The sequence below is a fragment of the Sapajus apella genome, unplaced genomic scaffold (genome assembly GCF_009761245.1).
Source record: "Sapajus apella isolate SASKATOON/1434 unplaced genomic scaffold, GSC_monkey_1.0 scaffold100, whole genome shotgun sequence".
Taxonomy (NCBI): domain Eukaryota; kingdom Metazoa; phylum Chordata; class Mammalia; order Primates; family Cebidae; genus Sapajus; species Sapajus apella.
Window position 1 is genome coordinate 5186076 of NW_022437040.1, and position 20780 is coordinate 5206855.

Below are 20780 nucleotides of genomic sequence, written 5' to 3' on the forward strand. Positions count from 1 at the left end.
CGAGAAGTCACAGGGAGGCTCCAGAGTCGGGGAAGGCTCTTGCCAGCTGTTCCGAACATCACCTGGGTCCTCCACAGCCCGCTGAGCCAAGGATAGAGTCACACGGGGGATGGAAGCCCTGAAGACACCAGAGCCCTCAAGCACACTCAGCTGTTCCCTGTCTGCTCTCAGAAAGCCCAGCCCCTGGCAAATATGCAACAGGCTCTTTTTTTTGAGATGGAATCTTGCTCTGTGTCACCAGTGCAACCTCAGTTCACTGCAACCTCTGCCTCCCGGGTTCAAGTGATTCTCCTGCCTTAGCCTCCTGAGTAGCTGGGATTACAGGCATGTGCCACCACACCCAACTAATTTTTGTATTTTTAATAGAGACAGGATTTCTCCATGTTCGCCAGGCTGGTCTCAAACCCCTGACCTCATGATCTGCCCGCCTCTGCTTCCCAAAGTGCTGGGATTACAGGTGTGAGCCACTGCACCTGGTTAGGCTTTTTTTTTTTTTAATGTTACAAAGAAACTTCATAGAATTTTTCCCACAGCACCCTGATAAACTCTTGATTCAAGCAGAGGCAAGCATTCACCCGTTTCACTGCTGACAAAGCTGGCCTCAGCTAGGGCAGCGACTTGCCCCGAATGCTGAGCCAGACCAGGACAGGGCAGAACCCCAGCCCCACGTCTCCTGCCTGGCACTGTCTCCTCCCACCTCCATCATCATCCGAAGGTTGGGATGTCCCAGTCCTTGTAGGCTCACTCAACTGGGAACTGAGGACATTCCATCTCAGTGTGCTGAGTCTTCATCACCCGCTTACGGCCAAGGAGACTGCCTCTTTCCCAGAAATGAGGCTCTGTCTCAAGGGCCAAGTGGTTGCTTTCACTGCATTGCGTTCCTGGAATACACTGCTGTCTTCTGCAGAGGAAATCAGAGTCATGGTGACTGCAAATTAATCACATAAGCACTTCCAGAGAGAAAAGGGATTCTTTGTGGTGGGTTTCACTTTGCCTGTATTAAGGACACTTTAGAGGCCAAACTAACCCAGGCAGGAGAGCCAGGCTGTGGGGGCGGGGCGGGGTCTCTGCTTGGGGCACTCCCTTTCTCTACCTGTTTCCTCACCTGTCACATGCAGACAATGTTCATTAGTTCCCAGATGTGAGGAGAAAATGCCTTTTTTTTTTTTTGAGACTAAGTCTCGCTCTGTCACCCAGACTGGAGTGTAGTGGTGCAGTCTCAGCTCACTGCAACCTCCACCTCCCAGGTTTAAGTGATTCTCCTGCCTCAGCCTCCAGAGAAGCTAGGATTACAGGTGCGCACCACCACACCTGGTTAATTTTTGTATTTTTAGCGGAGATGGGGTTTCACCGTGTTGACCAAGCTGGTCTTGAACCCCTGACCTCAAGTGATATCCTGCCTTGGCCTCCCAAAGTGCTGGGATTTCAGGCATGAGCCACCGAGCCTGGCCGAAATGACTTTTTTAAGTGGTAAAAAATATCAAATTTTATATTTTCACTGTAATTGGGGGTGGCTTTTATGTATACAGAAATGACTGCTTGAAAGTTTGCTCATTTTAAATTAATATTCATTTTACTCAAATGTAAAATTTTACTCTTTCCTTAAACTTTTAGGCTTAACTTAAAACCTCATGACTAATTATAGCTTTTATTTAATTTATGTTTTAATTTTTTTCGAGACAGAGTTTTGCTCTTTTGCCCAGACTGGAGTGCAATGGCGTGATCTCAGCTCACTGCAACCTCCACCTCCCAGGTTCGAGCGATTCTCCTGCCTCAGCCTGCCAAGTAGCTGGGATTACAGGCACGCGTCACCACACCTGGCTTATTTTTGTATTTTTAGAAGAGACAGGCCTTGGCCTCCCAAAGTGCTGGGATTACAGGTGTGAGCCACGGAGCCTAGCCAATGCTTTATACTTTTAAATGCTTCAGTTTACTCACAAGCATTCTCAAGTGCTCAGCAACTAACTATGGTGAATCTCTGGTTTTCTTAAATGTTCCGATTTTGCCTACAATCTTAATAAATTGGCGTTGAATATCTGAGTTTAAATCACAAATCTACATCAATTACCCAATTACGTGTTTTAAGTTGGAATCAAGAGGCCAGTCCATTCATTGAATTAAAAATTACAAGTTAAAATATGCCACATTCTCTTAAAATGGCAACTTCTTAAAATATCAAATACATATAGATCGCCTACACGTAACCCCAAAATATCAAAAGTTGAGTTTATTTCACACTCCTCTGTGTAAATAAACTTTTCCAGGGTTAAGAGAGACTTACCCAGTAAAGAAACAATGATGTCATTACCAGCAAGGCTGGGGTCCTGTCCCAAGAAACTGAAGTTGCTTATTGACCAGGATAACCCCTGCTTAGGACCCAGAGTTGAATTCTTGCCTGTAAAAAGGACAGAAAATATGGAGGTCTGGTGGAGCTATTTTAACAGGAGTTCCTGGCACCCCATGGGGAAGGGGCCCCCACCACACTTGCTTCCAGACCTACTGACTTTCCTTCAAAGACTGCAGTGATCTCAAGGGATCAAGAGCCCACCCATCCAGTGCCTGGCTGGTTGGCTTGGGATGTCCCTAGTCCACTACACCCCAATTCAGGTGACAGCCCAGGAGCTGTCAGCAGAACCCCCTCCTGGGAGTGTGGAGAATCAGCATTCTCTGCCTTTGCCAAAAAGCCATCTCAGTGCAGATGCAAGAGAACCACATCATCTTTCCCTCCCTGTGAGGAAATTGCTGGCTTTATTAATTCTGATGTACAAATTAGTTATCACTGTCATTCCAGCTAAATCGAGGTCAGCTTTCTCCTGAGTTAGGCTGAAATTAGCAAAGACCCTTTTAATCTGACAGTCAAGTGGGAGGGGAATTGATGGATCCCAGCGCAGAGGCTGAAGATGAGAGGCTGCAGGGTGCCCCATGCTTCTGTTGCAGTTTTTTTTTCTTCTTTTTTTTTTTTTTTGAGATGAAGTTTCACTCTCGTTGCCCAGGCTGGAGTGCAATGGTGTGATCTCGACTCACCGCAACCTCGGCCTCCTGGGTTCAAGCAATTCTCCTGCCTCAGCCTCCCAAGTAGCTGGGATTACAGGCCTGTGCCACCACACCCAGCTAATTTTGTACTTTTAGGGGAGAGGAGATTTCCCCATGTTAGCCAGGCTAGTCTCAAACTGCTGATCTCAGGTGATCCGTCCCCCTCAGACTCCCAAACTGCCGGCCCGCTGTTGCAGTCTTGATGCCACATGCTTTACTCCTTGTCTCAGAAAAAGAAAAAACTTTTTTTTTACTCTTTCCCTGGAAACCAAGAAAAGTGGGTTAATCAGGCAGACAAGTGGTAAAGATAAAAGACTCCCCGCTCACCACTGACCCCACCACCACACACACACACACACACACACACACACACACACACACTCCCCTAGGTCCCGGCTCTCCTCCTCCTGCCCCACCAGCTGAGCCTACAGCCCCTCCCTGCTCCTGCCCCCACCTCAGAGGCTTGGACTCCTCTGACCTCTGCTCACCCACTGCCAAGTCATCCCCAACCGGCGACATTCACTGCGATGGGGAGGGCACAGGCAGCTCAAGACTAAGTCACTTCTGGAAGTCAGGAGTCCCCTTGTTCACACCACAGAATGAGGTTTCCTGTGTGCAGAGGTGGAGGAGGGCTGGGAAGAGGCAGCCGGAGACAGGAAGGAGCGACGTGCAAATGATGTAAAGAGAAACAACACTTCCAAGTCAGCAGGAACAGAACGCTAAGAGGAAAGAGGTCTATACTGGAAAATGAAAGATTTCGATTATATGGAGAAATTTTCCAAAAGTGAAATCTGTTACAAATAGATTTGGCTGGCCAGGTGCAGTGGCTCACACCTATACTCCCAGCACTTTGGGAGGCCTAGGCGGGCAGATCACCTGAGGTCAGGAGTTCGAGACCAGCCTGGCCAACATGGCAAAATCCTGTCTCTACTAAAAATGCAAAAATTAGCCAGGTTGGTGGCACACGCCTGCAATTCTAGCTACTCGGGAGGCTGAGGCTGGAGAATCGCTTGAACCTGGGAGGCGGAAGTTGCAGTGAGTCAAGATCGCGCCATTGCACTCCAGCCTGGGTGACAGAACAAGACGCTGTCTTCAAAAAAAAAAAAAAATAGAGGCCGGGCGCAGTGGCTCAAGCCTGTAATCCCAGCACTGTGGGAGGCCGAGGCGGGTGGATCACGAGGTCAAGAGATCGAGACCATCCTGGTCAACACAGTGAAACCCCGTCTCTACTAAAAATACAAAAAATTAGCTGGGCATGGTGGCGCGTGCCTGTAATCCCAGCTACTCAGGAGGCTGAGGCAAGGAGAATTGCCTGAACCCGGGAGGCGGAGGTTGCAGTGAGCCGAGATTGTGCCATTGCACTCCAGCCTGGGTAACAAGAGCGAAACTCTGTCTCAAAAAAAAAAAAAAAAAATAGATTTGGCTTCTGGGATAGAGGATCTGCAGTGTGTGAAACCACAGCCTGGCTTTCTGTGCGAAGCTCCCGTGCTGCCATATCACCTCCTGGCTGTTCAGGTTCCTTCTAACAGCTCTATGTGTGTGGTGTGTGTGTGTAGATACCACGCAAATTGTGTCTTCCACACGCTCTGCGTTTAGAAGTTTGGGCATCAATGACAGAACTGCTGGAGTTAGTTTGGGTAGGGGGGCCTCCTCAGTGCACCCCAAATCTCACCCCCTGGGAAGATCGCAAAGCTGGTACAAGAAACCAGTGTTGACTGAAAAAGGGTCATCCACTTCACTAAATGGTTTTTGCTGACAGGGTAGAATCTTATCTCTGGAGTGTGTTTGCAGCCTTCAGAAATGCTGTCAGCTACATGTCAATGAGAACCTGACTCTCAGAGGCTTAAGCACATTGGGATTTGTTTTTCTTACAAAACAGGAAAGTCTGGAGGCAGCAGCAGAGAATCCTGCTTTGGAGGCTGAGTCATGTCAAAGACAGTCTCTGTAGCTCCCTCCTGCGTCCTCTTCCTCAAGGCTGCAGCCGGGCTGCGGTAGTGGCAGGCATTGCCTTGCATCTGGGATTCAGCAGTGTACAGTGTCTTTAATCCGAAAGGCTCAGCACTCCCAGGTCCCCCTCCCTGCTTCCAGTGGAGGCCTGCTTACGTCCTTGATTAGCTGCAAGTGGAGCTGAGAGAGAGCAGATGGAACATTTCTGCAAAGTTAAATACAAGAAAGGGTTTGGGAATGAGAATCGGGTTGCACTTTTCCCAGGTCAGCCCCAGTGCACCTTGTTCTATAGAACACACTGCCCCCGCCCAAGGCTTGGAGGACCGCCCTCAAGACCACCTGAGCCGTGGCATCCAGATGATGTGCAGGCCTCCCCTTGGGGTCCAGAGGGAGATCCTCGTGATTCCCCCAGCTATAGCCCCAAGACAAGTAGTCTGTCGTCAATACATCGAATAAAGAATGGTGGGAGAGGAAACAGATCATTGCAGTAAACTCCCCTTTCAGAAACTCAGAGGATGGGAAGACAGAACTAGTCACACTTGAGATCCCGCTGGAAGGAGCAGTGAGGTCTCCCTGCCCCGGTGATAGAGTGAGCTCCCTGGTAAGCCAGCCTGGCACCTTGTGTCTGCCCTCTGGGAGACCTTCCCACTGACTGCCATGGCCTCTGGGAGGGTCTTCCATGGCTTCATCAAAGGAGGGCCCTGTGCAGGACACCCTTGATGGAGGACATAGGGTTTTGCAATTCAGTTCTTGAGTATGGGTTCAGGGGCTGCAGATGGCTTCATGGCCTAACAGACAGGGGCTACTGCTAGCCAGCCTGAGGGTTTCTTTGTTGTTTTTGAGACAGGGTCTCGCTCTGTTGCCCAGACTTGGAGTGCAGCAGTGCAATCATAGCTCACTGCAGCCTCAACCTCCTGGGCTCAAGTGATCCTCCCACCTCAGCCTCCTTTGTAGCTGAGATCACAGGCACGTGCCACTGCACCCAGTTAATTAATTATTATTTTTTTTTAAGAGATGGGCTCTCACCATGTTGCCCAGGCTGGTTTCAAACTCCTGGGCTCAAGTGATCTTCCCACCTGGGTCTCCCAAGATGCTAGGATTACAGGAGTGAGCCATAGCACCCTGCAGTTTCTTTGACAATGTAATTACCTTAGACATTTAGTTGTAAATTCCTGGTCTATTCTGTTTGGTCACATGATCAAGCAGCCATATCAAAGACCTCCTCTCCACATATCATCCAACCTAACACCTTCCATCTCCCAGAGGCTGGCCCTGGTAACTCCCCACCTCCTCTTCTGCCTCCCCGAGGCTGGCCCTAGTCTCAGGAAAACAAGCTCAGGGCTGCCACTGATTCTACATGATGGTGAGTTGTATAATTATTTCACTACATATTACAATATAATAATAATAGAAGAAAGTGCAAATAAATGTAATGCACTTGAATCATCCAAAAACTATCCCTCAACCCTGGTATGTGGAAAATTGTCTTCTACAAAACTGGTCCCTGGTGCCAAAAAGGTGTGGGAACCACTGTTTCACACTACAGCTTTAGTCTTTAGGTCTCCCAGCAGGTGAGCATGTCACTGATTAGCTACTATCAAGTAGGACCGTAATTTTCCAGGCTGAAGGAGTCGGGTCCTCACTCTATCCCTGGACCTCCTTTTAGCCAACGCTGTACATTAGTGTCTGTCCCCTGGAGCCACTGGCTTTCAGATACCACATTCCCTATCTGTCAGGTACAGGTCTGATTTTAAGTAACAGAAACCCCAATTTACTGTGACTTAACGAAAAGGGACTTCCTTTTCTTGTAGAAGTCGAGGTGAGCAGTCCAGGACGGTGCAGAGGCTGGATCATGTTCTATTCCACCCACTGCAGTGAGCTGGAGTCACTTGCAGTCTGAGACACACCTGCATCTCCAGGCACCCGGCCCCAGTTCAAGGTTGAAGTCGGGGATACAGGAGTCGCAGCAGCTGCATTTTTCCTTTTTGCAAGAAAATGAAAGCTTTCCCCAGAAGATGGAGATATTTCTACTTTCATTTCATCAGACAGAAGGATGGCACTTAGGTGCTGGGGAAGTGGGAAATTCTTGTTTCCTACAGAAGGGGTTTCCCAGAGACAGGCGGGGGATGGTGGGTCACCCTCAGGTCCACGGCACTGCTGCCTAGGGAGGAGGAGAGGGCCTCTGCTGGCTTGCACGTCCTGTTCAAAACTGTCTCCAGAGGCTTGAGGTGCTTCGTACCTGTGTCCTTACAACTCACTCAGAGCAAATGGTTTAGACAATCTTGAAGGAATTTAAAACACTTTGCTAAAATGAATGATTTCAGATTCCCGAGATTAACTGAAGTTCAGAACTGACATGCCTCACTGTAGGTCAGGGCTAGGTTGTGGCTTTGCCGTCTGTCGGAGGATGCACAGCGATCATCTCTGGCTGGGTGGACTGAGACCTGAACCCTGAGGGACTTAGGACCAGCAGGACCTTCTAGGCGTGGCTGGAGATGGTGAGTCTCTCTGCCGGTCAAGGATTGGGTAAACTATATGAGCCAGTTAACTTTTGAAGTTTTGGTGTGGAGGAGTTCATGCTTTGGGGTTTTTAAAATGTTTTCTTCTTTCTTTTTAATTTGAATCCTCAGTCACCAGAATTTTTTGTTTTAATACGGCTGTAAAAGCCAGGAAGGGAAAAAAAATTAGTATATTTTCTGTAAGCTCTGAATGTGGGGGTTTCTTGGACCAAATTATATTATACCTTCATTTGTTTACTAGCAGTTTATACATTTTAGAATCGCATTTATGTCTTTTTCAATATGATTCTGGAATATCTAATACTTTAAACAAATTCTCATACTGCCTAACAGTAAGCGCTTCATAAATTCCTCTTCAATTGTTAACTGCTATAAAAATATATAATTTCCTAAATGTTGCTTACTCTATATAGATAAGCACAGAGCTGGCATCTTTCAATACTGGAAAAAGCAAATTATATCACTATTTCCTCCTTGCCTGATATTTCCAAATTCATTTGTTTCAAAAAGAAATTCTGCCTCTCGCTCAAGCCTCTCCCTCCCGTCACACCCTGGGAAGAGAATCCATCCAACACAAATCCGCTCACTATGGGCCACCAAACAGCTCGGCAAATATGGTGGCACCGCCCTGTTGGAAATGTGATTTCAGTCTTTGGAAACAAGTTCTGGATCGGCCTGAAGGATTGTCATTAGCAGGAGGGGACTCACTCCTCAGAGCGAGAGGCTGTGTGGGAGAGCAGTGGGAAGCCTAAGAGGACATGTGAGCCGCAGGGATTATTTTTGTCATAAAACATGCTTTGTCCAAAGGCTTGGAGGAAAAAAAGCACTGGCTTCCTTTCTGCATAGTCATTGTTGTTAAAATAGCACAATTGGTGCCATGCAGCAGAATGTGAAGATTCCGTACCATCCTCCTTTCAAGAGTGAGGGTTTTCGAGAGCTTTATACACCACTGGCCACTGTGGGGGCCAGAGGGCATCTGAGACTTTTTTTTTTTGAGTCGGAGTTTCACTCCATCACCCAGGCTGGAGTGCAATCTTGGCTCACTGCAGCCTCCACCTCCCGGGTTCAAGCGATTCTCCTGCCTCAGCCTCCTGAATAGCTGGGATTACAGGGGCACCTCACCATGCCCAGCTAATTCTTTCTGTATTTTTAGTAGAGACGGGGTTTCACCATGTTAGCCAGACTGGCCTCAAACTCCTGACCTCAAGTGATGCAATGCTGCTGCACTGGATCAGTGGTGTTAGGCATCAGGACTGCCCGTGAAGGCTAGTGCGGTGGCTCCCACCTGCAATCCCTGCACTTTGGGAGGCCAAGGTGGGAGGATTACTTGCGCCAGGAATTCAAGCCTGGGTAACAAGAGCAAAACTCTGTCTCCAAAAAATAAATAAATAAAAAGAGCTGAATGTGTTTTCCTTGGGGAATGAGACCAATGGAGGCAGAGTGCTATTCTAATTTATGAGCATTTGAAGACTTAGTTCATTTTTATAACTATGTCCAGATATTGACAAAAACTAATTTAAAAACTTAAATAGGAATATCAACTGTAAACTTACTTTTCTATCCAAATGTTGGTGATAATTATGCAAAATTCAGTTCAGAACGACTTAATCCAGTTGGGCCGTCATCAAATGCCTATGTATACAGAAGTCATCTGGGATAGTTTATTGAGTCACCATCAGTTTACTTCTGAAGCATTCAGCATCAATGATTGTTATTTAGTTGCTTATTCCGAACCTAAGTACCGTATTACAAGGAACTGCAAAATGTGTCTTTGCCAAATTATCAGACTTTTATTCCATTTGTTCCTTGTTTTTTCCAAGAGAAATGAGTAATAAAGCTCCCTTAGCAACCCCCTTCTTGTCAACCCACTTCCTCCACTCACGTGAAGCCTGGTTTCAGCAAGCCAGGGACCCACATGCGTTTGTCATGAACCCATCCATGGATAGACACTGTCTTAGCTTATCAGAAACTTGATGTGTTCACTGCTTAGACCTGAGACTTAAGTTGTGGGAGAAAAATGCAACAGGAAGAGAAGAGGATATTAGCAATTTAATAGGAGCTATTTTAATATTGGGTGAGAGTACAGAGGAGGGAAAAGGGGTGGTTACTAAGTAAAAAGACCCAGCGGTTATCAAATCTGTAACTTGCTGATACCCTAAGACCATACTTAAAAATATATTGGCCAGGTGCAGTGGCTCATGCCAGTAATCCCCGCACTTTGGGAGGTCAATACAGGAAGATTGCTTGAGTCCAGGAGTTTGAGACAGGCCTGGGAAACATGGTGAAACTCTGTCTCTACAAAAAAATACAAAAATTAGCTGGGCACAGTGGCTCATGCCTATAATTCCAGCACTTTGGGAGGCTGAGGTGGGCAGTTCACTTGAGGTCAGGAGTTCAAGACAAGCCTGGCCAACATAGTGAAACCCTGTCTCTACTAAAAATACAAAAATTTGCCAGGCATGATACACATGCCTGTAATCCCAGCTACTCGGGAGGCTGAGGCAGGAGAATCACTTGAACCTGGGAGGCGGAGGGTGCAGTGAGCTGAGATCACATCACTGCACTGTAGCCTGGGCAACATAGCAAGACTCCATCTCAAAAAAACAAAAAAAGGAAATAAAAGTTTAGCCTCCCAGTGCTCCCCCTCAACCCTCCCTATTCATTCTTTCAAGTTAGACCTAAAGCAACATTAAAAAGCAAACCTGTTACCAGGCACGGTGGCTCACTGTAATCCCAGCACTTTGGAAGGCCGAGGCAGGTGGATCATCTGAGGTCAGGAGTTCAAGACCAGCCTGGCCAACATGGAGAAACCCCGTCTCTACTAAAAATACAAAATTAGTCCGGTATGATGGCAGACGCCTGTAATCCCAGCTACCGGGGAGGCTGAGGCAGGAGAATCATTTGAATCTGGAAGGTGTTGATTGCAGTGAGCTGAGATCGAGCCATTGCACTCCAGCCTGGACAAGAGCGTAACTGTTTCAGACAAAAAAAAAAAAAAAAACAGCAAACCTGTAATCAGTATCTATATGATAATGGCATTTTGTGTATTAGTCTCAGCTGTCAGTTGCATATCATGATTAATTGCCATTATTATACAACTCTGGAGAGCCCCTCATTTTCCCGCTTCTGTGTGGACCACGGGTTCTCCGGGCCCCTATATGGCTATTGGACCAAGACTTCCTTTCATCATTACCTTGGGAACTGCCTTCCTCTCTCCTACTTTGCGTTCCCTGTTTCCCCAAGTCAGTGCCATCTTTTTCTGGATTTACTCCTTCAGTTGTAGTGAGTTAGAGTGAATGGAGATGAAGGCGGTGGAAAGTAAGTACAGCCTCTTCTTCCGAGACATCTGCTTAGGAAGAGAAGGAAGGATCCTCATGAGGATGTATTTAGAAGTATGGAGGCAGAGCCCAGCAGCAGGCCAGCTGAAAAGTTAAAAGTAGTTCCTGCGGGGGAGGTATGCAGCTGGGGGACTGGCTCTTGGTTTTTAATTATGGGGCTTGTGGTGCCAATAAACCTCGCAGGAGTAGCAACTTAGCAGGCCCAGGATACTTGTTGGAAGGAGAATGGGGGACGGGGCAATTCTCCAGGCAGCAGGGAGAGTGTGAGAAGTCACTGCCAAAGCTCCCACCACAAGAATCTAAGGGAAGGTGTGTGCAGTGAGGGCAGTGAGAACCCCAGCTTCCAAGCAGGGGTCTAGACGTGGTAAGAACTGTGTGTGGGAGTGGCTTGAACAGCTGAGGCCTTGCCTTGGAAGATGAAAGGGGTGCAAGGTTAAAGCAGGGAGACCAGCGGGAGCCCACAGGCCTCCTCCCAGAGATGAGGAGTCAGAAGTGAAGGCACTCCACTGCGTTACCCTGGAAGACGGAGAAGAAACAGAACCGGCAGTCCTCAGCTACAGACCCGATCTAGATAGAAGGGAAAGTAAGGAATCGAGGCTTATTTTGGGTTTCTGAGTTCAATGACTGAATAGATGATGCTTTTCCCCAAATCAGAGCGTTTAGCAGGAGTGAGTTAAGCCTGGACATGTGTTTGAGGGTGAAGGGCACAATCAGGGCATGATGTCTAATGGGCACTTGGATACGCGTCTGAGGTTTGGTGAGGAAGACTGGCTGAGATTAAAATATGGGCAAGTCGGCCTGGCGTCGTGGCTCACACCTGTAATCCCAGCACTTTCGGAGACCAAGGTGGGCAGATCACAAGGTCAAGAGTTCGAGATCAGCCTGGCCAACATGGTGAAACCCTGCCTCTACTAAAAATATAAAAATTTGCCGGGCATGGTGGCGGGCACCTGTAATCCCAACTACTCAGGAGGCCGAGGCAGAAGAATCACTTGAAACCTGAAGGTGGAGGTTGCAGTAAGCTGTGATCACACCATTGCACTCCAACCTGGGTAACAAGAGTGAAACTCCGTCTCTCTCTCTCTCTCTCTCTCTCTCTCACACACACACACACACACAAACACATACACACACAAAATTGGGTAAGTCACAGAAGAAACCCAAGGCCAGGACAAGGAGATAAAACCACGTGAGAAGATGTAAAGAGTGAGCGATTCAGAGAGGCACTGGCAGGGCCACGGTTGCCATCCTCAGGAAGGGAGTTATCAGCATCAAGTGCCATAAAAGGTCATGATCCAACACAACAGAAGAGATTCACTGCATGGCTCTTAGATGAACTATCGGGGAGGCCTGGTCGAAGCAGAGGTCTAATTTGTAGCCAACATAGTCCTTATTCTGCAAGTGTGGGCTGAATGGAAGAGGTGGTCGGAAGCAAGGAGGTGGAGACAGGATGCTGGGAATCTCTGAGAAGCCTGACTGGGAAAAGAAGAAAAAATGGGGACACCAGGCAGTTGGGGAGTGGCTAAAAATTCCAGGTTTGACCTATTTCCATTAAAGATGGGAGAGATTGGAGGAAGTTTATATTATGGTAGGGAGTTTAAAAACAGGAGAGAAAAAAGGAAAGTCTTACCATGTAACCCAGCAATCACACTCCTAAATATGTACCCTGCTAATGTGAAAACATATGTCCATCAAACACCCACACATGGATGCTGATAGCTTTATTAATAACTGCCAAGAACTGGAAGTAATCAATATGGCTTTCAACAGGTGAATGGGTACATACAGTGGTACATCCACACAATGGAATAAAAAGAATGAGTTATTGGCCAGGCACACTGGCTCACGCCTGCAATCCCAGCACTTTGGGAGGCTGAGGTGGGTGGATCACCTGAGGTCGGGAGTTCGAGACCAGCCTGACCAACATGTAGAAACCCCGTCTCTACTACAAATACAAAATTAGCTGGGCATGATGGTGCATGCCTGTAGTCCCAGCTACTTGGGAGGCTAAGGCAGAAGAATCACTTGAACCTGGGAGGCAGAGGTTGCGATGAGCCAAGATCATGCCATTGCACTCCAGCCTGAGCAACAAGAAGCAAAACTCCATCTCAAAAAGAAAAAAAAAAAAAAAAAAAAAAGAGCTATCAAGCCACAAGATATGCATGAATCTGAAATGCACGTTGCCAAGCAAAAACAGCCAGTCTGAAAAGAGCTGCTGGTATATGATTCCCTATTGCATGACATTCTGGCAAAGGCAAAACTATAGACAGTAAACACAGCAATAGTTGCCAGGAATGCGGGTGGGGAGTAGGGTGGGATTTCACTACATAGATGAAGCACAGGAGATTTCTTAGGGCTGTGAAACTATTGTGTGATACTATAAAGATGAATACAAGACATTAAGCTTTTTTTTGTTTGTGACAGAGTCTCTCTCTGTCACCCAGGCTGGAGTGCAGTGGTGCAGTCTCAGCTCACTGCAACCTCCACCTCCCAAGTTAAAGCAATTCTCCTCCCTCAGCCTCCTGAGTAGCTGGGATTACAGGCGCATGCCACCACACCCGGCTAATTTTTGTATTTTTAGTAGAGACGGGGTTTCGCCATGTTGTCCAAGGTGGTCTCAAACTCCTCACCTCAGGTGATCTGCCTACCTCAGCCTCCCAAAGTGCTGGGATTGCAGGCCTGAGCCACTGCACCCAGCGTGACTTAAGCTTTTGTCAAAGAAAGCCCATAAAACTTTAGAGCGCACAGAGTAAATCTTAATTTATGTACATTAAAAAAAAAAAAAACAGGCCAGTGGTTCACATCTATAATCCCAGCATTTTGGGAGACCCAGGCAGAAAGATTACTTGACCCCAGAAGTTCAAGACCAGCCTGGGCAACATAGTGAGACCCTGTCTCTACAAATAATTTAAATATTAGCTGGATGCGGCAGCACGTGCCTGTGGTCCCAGCTACTCCGGACGCTGAGGCAGGAGGACTGCCTGAGTTCAGGAGGTCAAGCCTGCCGTAAGCTGTGGTCGTACAACTGCACTTTAGCCTGAGTGATCCAGAGATACGCTGTCTCAAAAAAAATGACTTCAGAGATTGGGGGATCCCAAAATGAAATGCAGAGTATGGCAAATAAATGTGAGTACCTTAGCAACACACAAAACCATCCCAGTTAAGGCTGGATGGAGAATAAGGTGTCTATTTAAGTAACTTGGAAATGAGTGGAGTCTGTAAGACTGAAGACATAAGAGCTACACACACCGCTGCACTCTAGCTGATGAAGCTGCTTCCCACAGGGTGTGGTGAACAATTCTGAAACCACTGCGTGTGTACTCTGGAACCGAACAATTAAGCAAATGAGTGGCAGAAGGCAGGCGCTGGGCTTTTCACTGCTGGGGTGGGAGGTTACAGATGAGCAAGAGGAGGAGAATGGCCCGCGTGGTCAAGGATCAGAGTCGGAGACTGCTCTATCCACTCACGTTCACCTTTACAGACGCCAGTGACTACATCTGCAAATACTTACACACGTGTATATGCACAGGCTGTGATACACACATGGATTTTCCTGCTCCATCAGCTGAGAGGGTTGAGGAGCAGTGACACTCCAGCATTAAGCACACCTAATGCCCAGATCTTGGTTTCTAACACTGTTCTCCAATAAAAGGAACTAGGGAGGGATCCCTGGAGAAATGGCTAATTCTAGGACTGGGGAAGGAGAGATACCCAATGAACCTGGAGCATCTTGTGGTGCCAGAAAGTGAGAAAGTGCTTAAAGACAGACAAAAAACAAACCAGTGCACAATGACGGCGACAGTGGAAGGCCAAAGGGACACAGGGGCCAACTGAAGCAGCTCCAGTAGCCAAAGCCAGGGCAATCTGAGCAGCAGCATTGGATGAGAGCCCAAAGCACCAAGTAGTCTCCATGAGCTCACACAGATACAAGTAGCAGACAGACAGACGGAGGAGGGCAGGCAAGCCTCCCATACAGAGTTCCGAGTCTTTTTTTTTTTGAGACATAGTCTCACGCTGTCACCCAGACTGGAGTGCAGTGGTGTGATCTTGGCTCATTGAAACCTCTGTCTCCCAAGTTTAAGCGATCCTCCCTCCTCAGCCTTCCAAGTAGCTGGGATTACAGGTGCCTGCCAGCACGCTTGGCTAATTTTTGTATTTTTGGTAGAGGTAGGATTTCACTGTGTTGGCCAGGCTGGTCTTGAACTCCTGACCTCAAGCGATCTGCTTGCCTTGACCTCCCAAAGTGCTGGGATTATAGGTGTAAGCTACTACACCCAGCCCCAAATAATTTATATGGACACTCCACCATTAAGGAGGTTCAGCCTAACTCTCCTGTCCTCAAGTGTGGGCTGTGCAAGGTGACTTTCTTCCAAAGAGTAGAATATGACAGGGAAAGAAAAAGAGCAGCTTCCCAGTGGAGAAAGCCAACCCCCTCCAGTTCTGCCAGGGTGCCTGTCTGCACCCACTGTGGCAAGTCAGACTGTCAACAGGCACCTTGGCATGACATCACAAGAAGGGCACTTCACCTCCGTGGTCTTCCTCCCAAAAGCACATTATTCCAGCCTAAACATGAGAAAAACATCAGACGAATCCCAATTGAAAGGCATTTTACAAAATATTCGACCAGCATTCCTCAAAACTTCCAAGGGGATCAAAAGCAAGAAAAGTTTGAGAAATTGTCACAACCAAGGCAGGCCTAAGATGTGACTGACAAGATGGAATGTAGTGTTGTGGACGGGACCCTGAGACACAGGAAGGACACGAGGTAAAAACTAAAGAAATTTGAATAAAGTATGGACTTAGTTCATAATTGTGTCAATGTTGGTTCATTAACTGTGACAAATGGACCACATTAATGTAAGGTACTAATCATAGGGGACCCTGGGAGTGGGGTGTGAGGGAATTCCCTGCACTACTGTCACAATAATTCTGCAAAGATATTTTTTTTTTTTTTTTTTTTTGAGACGGAGTTTCACTCTTGTTACCCAGGCTGGAGTGCATGGCGCAATCTCGGCTCACCGCAACCTCCGCGTCCTGGGTTCAGGCAATTCTCCTGCCTCAGCCTCCTGAGTAGCTGGGATTACAGGCATGTGCCACCATGCCCAGCTGATTTTTTGTATTTTAGTAGAGACGGGGTTTCACCATGTTGACCAGGATGGTCTCGATCTCTTGACCTCGTGATCCACCCGCTTCGGCCTCCCAAAGTACTGGGATTACAGGCGTGAGCCACCGCGCCCGGCCGATATTTTTATAATATACAAAAAAAGTTTATTTTATAAACAAGGGAAAGCGGCCGGGTATGGCTCCTGCCTATAATCCCAGCACTTTGGGAGGCCAAGGAAGAAGGATTACTTGGGGCCAAGAGTTCAAAACCAGTCTGGGCAATATAGCAACATCCCATCTCTACAAAAAAATTCGCCAGGCATGGTGGTGCATGCCTGTGGTCTTGGCTCACAGCTACTTGGGTGGCTGAGGTGGGAGGATCGCTTGAGTCCTGGCCTTCGAGGCTGTGGTGAGCTATAATCCTGCCACTGCATTCCAGCCTGGGCAAAAAAGCAAGAAGACCCTGTCTCTAAATATACATATTTATATATGGAAGAGGAGTAATTAATAGAGCTGGGGACCAAATCAGACCCGCCCAAGGTTAGACTAATAGGGCTAACCTTGGGCTAGATGTATTAGCAAGGCAGAAACAAGAGACAGAGAGGGGTGCCGTCACTGCTGTTTCTCTGGAGGGCCCACCTCTCTCACCTTTCTGGTCATCCGGCAAGATTCAGCACGAGTTACCTCTTACGTTATTGCTGACTCAGACTCTACACTTCTCAAAGATCTGCTCAGTCATCCCTGCTCTCAGTACCCTGTACACTCACTCAGCAAATTCAGGGAGGTACTGAGAACCAGTGATAAAAACACTCTCTTCCCCCAAACAGCTCAGTGTGATGACACATCGTACTTGGCGCCTCTCACCCTGCCCTGTTTCTGCTCTTGTCTCTCTCTGAAATGGACTAGGAACTCTTTGAAAGCAAGAATCACCATCTTACTCATTTTTTATTCCCACTGCTAAGAACAATATCTGTATGTAGCCACAAACAAAATGCTTGTTGAAACAAAATGAATGGGATTCCCTTTCAGTTTAGGTTGGGACTGCTTATAGGAAAGGTAAATGAAGAGAAGATACAGTCTGGAGATTTTATACTGGCAGGTGACTTTAATGATCTGAAATAACTTTCCTCCCAGCTTTTGACTATACTGCATACACTCTGGACAGCAGACAGACTGTATCTGCGAGGGATGAATTCAGTTTCCAGGGAGAGGCCACCTCAGAGTGGCCTAGCCCATATCCCACCCTGGCTGTTGTGGCATCTCACTGGCGAGACCATACCCATCCTCTCCTCCACTCTCAAATGCCGGCTTATCCCCAAAGTTCCCCCCATGGTGGCCACAGCACTGGCATCGCATCCACGTTTAGGGCAGGGTGGTACCAGCTACATCTGACCCTTTAATCAGGAAACAGAAAGGATTTCTAGAACTGGCTACACATTGCCACTTACTTGCACGCTGGCTGGCCCTGGTTTCAGGTAAGAATTTAACCTTTCTGGCTTTTAAAATAGAAGCATAGGCCGGGTGAGGTGGTACACACCTGTAATCCCAGCACTTTGGGAGGTCAAGGTGGGTGGTTCACTTGAGGTCAGGAGTTCAAGACCAGCCTGGCCAACACGGTGAAACCACATCTCTACTAAAAATACAAAAATCAACCAGGTGTGGTTTGTGGGCGCCTCTAGACCCAGCTACTCAGGAGGCCGAGGCATGAGAATTGCTTGAACAGGGGAGGCAGAGGTTGCAGTGAGCCAAGATCGTGCCACTGCACCCTAGCCTGGGCAACAGAGTGAGACTCAATCTCGGAAAAAAAAAAGGGGGGGGAGGGGTAAGATAGGGAGGAGTTTGGAAAGGGAATTGGTGTAGCGTCGTACTGTGTCTGTCACTGGCTCCCTCTGGTTCCTGCCAGAATATGCGCTGTTCTCCCACACTTACACTTAATAGTACTGAACCCAACCTAAGGAAGACGGTGCCATCTCTTCAGTCCAAACTTGCAAGGAGTGTCATTTTCTCTAACAGGTCCGACTGTGGCCCTGTGTGGCCCAGCACCTACAGCTAAGACAGGGCAATCTGCACACTCCATGTACAAGTCGGCAAAGGTCTAACCTAGCTGTCCTTAGCCTGGGAATTTGTTCTGTAGCAGCTGGTTTTAGCTTCTGCCTTGGCCCTTTCCCCTCACCTTAATGGTTGGTGTCTTGAGGGCGTTCAGTGTCATCAATTGAGGGAGAAGCAACACCTTTCACTCCATTTTTGTAAGACCACAATATCCAGTCCAAACCCTGCTGAGGCCACTGCTGGGCCTTTGGTTTCATTTTAGCCAAGGTAAGTTTTTCCAAACCAGGACTCTCATTCAACTGTGGCTGCAGGGTACAAGCACAGAAAGCTGCTCTCGGCAAGGCTGTCTTTCTCTTCACTCCACTTTCAAACCAGCTTCCTTGAGTCCAAGTTTCTCACTCCTCTGCAGGGCTTTGCCCCTTGTTTACTCAGTATGCTATGGTCTGAATGTTTATGTCTCCCCAAAACTCATGTTGAAATCCTCACCCCCAAGGCAACAGTGTTAGGAGGTGGAGCCTTTTGGGGGGTGATGAGGTGGAGGGTGGAGCCCTCGTGAATAGGATTTGTGCACTTCTCATAGAGGCCCCCAGAAATCTCTCACCCTTTCCACCCCATCCATGAGGATGCAAGAAGATGCCATCTATGAAACAGAAAGGGGGCCCAGCCAGCCACAGTCCACCAGTGCCTTGATTTTGAACCTTCAGCCTCCAGGTTGTGGAAAGTGGACCTGTGTTCACAAGAGCCCAGGCTATGGTATCATGTCACAGCAGCCCAAGTGGACAGAAATAGTACACGATTTACCCAGTCCTCTTAACAATGCTGAGCAGGCAGCATGATTGCTTCCACCTTCTGATGAGGCAATGGACCACACAGCTGTGAGTGGCAGAACCAGGGTCTGAACCCCCACTCTGGGTTCGGCACTACAGCCACCTAAAACACCAGTATGCACAAACATTCTCATTTTCCTATTATTTCCCCTAACACCTGCCTGTAGTCCAAGGAACAGCAGCAGCTTGGCTAAATGCCTCACCACCAAATAACGAAGTTCAGCAGTTTTTCAGCCCAGGGAAACTGGGTCCTCAACAATCCCATCCTACCGCCTCCATCTTTCAGGATTCGTCATGTGCAATCCCAGCTATCAACCTGTTATCAGTTGGGGGTCTTAGGTGAAGATGAAAGCACTCACTCTAGCTTAAGCAGAAAGAAATCTACCAAAAAAAAGAATTGGGTGCAGTGGCTCACGCCTATACTCCCAGCACTGTGGCAGGAAGAATGTTTGGGCCCAGGAGTTCATGACCAGCCTGTCCACCATGGTGAAACTCCTTTTCCACTGATACAAAAATCAGCCAGGTGACATATGCTTGTAATCCCAGCTTTTTGGGGGCTGAGGCATGAGAACTGCTTGAACCTGGGAGGTGGACATTGCAGTGAGCTGAGATTGCTCCACTGACTCCAGCCTAAGCAACGGACACCATCTGAAAAACAAAAACAAAAAAACAAACAAACAAAAAGGAAAAACAATAATCTCCAAGCAGGCCCAGGGCAGACCACAGGTTTTATGTAAAGCAGAACTCCCAAACCCCTCCACAGGTGTCTGCCCTGCCAGACACCACACACCAGCAGGGGTGACAAGGTCTCTGCCACTGTTGTCCCCATTGCCACACAACACTGCAGAGTAATCCTTGCCTAAGCTTGAGGATGGACCCCTCACACAGCTCTCCCAAGCTGCAGTGCTGGTCTAATCAGAGATCCCAAGCACACACCCTTGCTCAACCTGCAAGACAGGCTAGGAAGGCAAGTTCTAGTCTCTCGTGGCAGCAAGAATAATGCGGAAATTCCCCAAACACAGCAAGGGTTTCAAAAGATCACAGATGGGCACCAAGAATGACAAACATCTATTGCACGGAACCTTGCCAGTTATACTGCAGCTTACGTAATTTTTAATTGTTACTGAAATCTAAAATTTTTATATTAACTTGAATGTTAGTTAATATTGAAAATTAATTTCATAGTTCTCAACTGCTAACTTGCAGATTTAGAAATTATTCCACTGTCAGAAACTCATTAAAAACAAAGCACTAAGTCATTAATACAGTTATGGATAATTTTAAAAATAAGGGACTGGAGAGAAAGACACTCACTAAATTGTGCCCACGTGAACAGAAATCAAGTAGTATGAGTTGCTTGCAATTCTCTGGTTGCTGACCATGAGAATGTCAGGAAAAGCCACCTAAATGCAAATAAACAATGTTATTACAAAGCATATCAACAATAAATGCAAGCACAAAAGGTGGGTTGGAGCCATTAGAGTTCTAACTTAAGCACATTAGAGTTTCTTTTTTTTTTTTTTTTTTGAGACGGAGTTTCGCTCGTTACCCAGGCTGGAGTGCAATGGCGCGATCTCGGCTCACCGCAACCTCCGCCTCCTGAGTTCAAGCAATTCTCCTGCCTCAGCCTCCTGAGTAGCTGGGATTACAGGCACGCACCACCATGCCCAGCTAATGTTTTGTATTTTTAGTAGAGACGGGGTTTCACCATGTTGACCAGGATGGTCTCGATCTCTTGACCTCGTGATCCACCCGCCTCGGCCTCCCAAAGTGCTGGGATTACAAGCGTGAGCCACCGCGCCCGGCCTAGAGTTTCTAAAATTAAACCAGTCATCGTTACAGTCAGCATGGCACATTTGGGTACTTGTAAGCTCACACATGGTGTCCATACGAGGAATGGCATGCCTCATTCCATACATAACTCGTTTCAGGGCTGCCTTTGACTCTTACCGTCCTCTGCGATG

At 47.6% G+C, this 20780-nt stretch overlaps 1 long non-coding RNA gene across 1 annotated transcript; it reads right to left on the reverse strand.

The window, feature by feature from the left end:
- Positions 1–497: 497 nt before the first annotated feature.
- Positions 498–3002, reverse strand: LOC116536387. Its single transcript, XR_004262605.1, has 2 exons — positions 2282–3002; positions 498–901 (listed from the first exon to the last, which is right to left on the reverse strand). It is a non-coding gene; the product is annotated as an uncharacterized LOC116536387 (long non-coding RNA).
- Positions 3003–20780: the final 17778 nt, after the last annotated feature.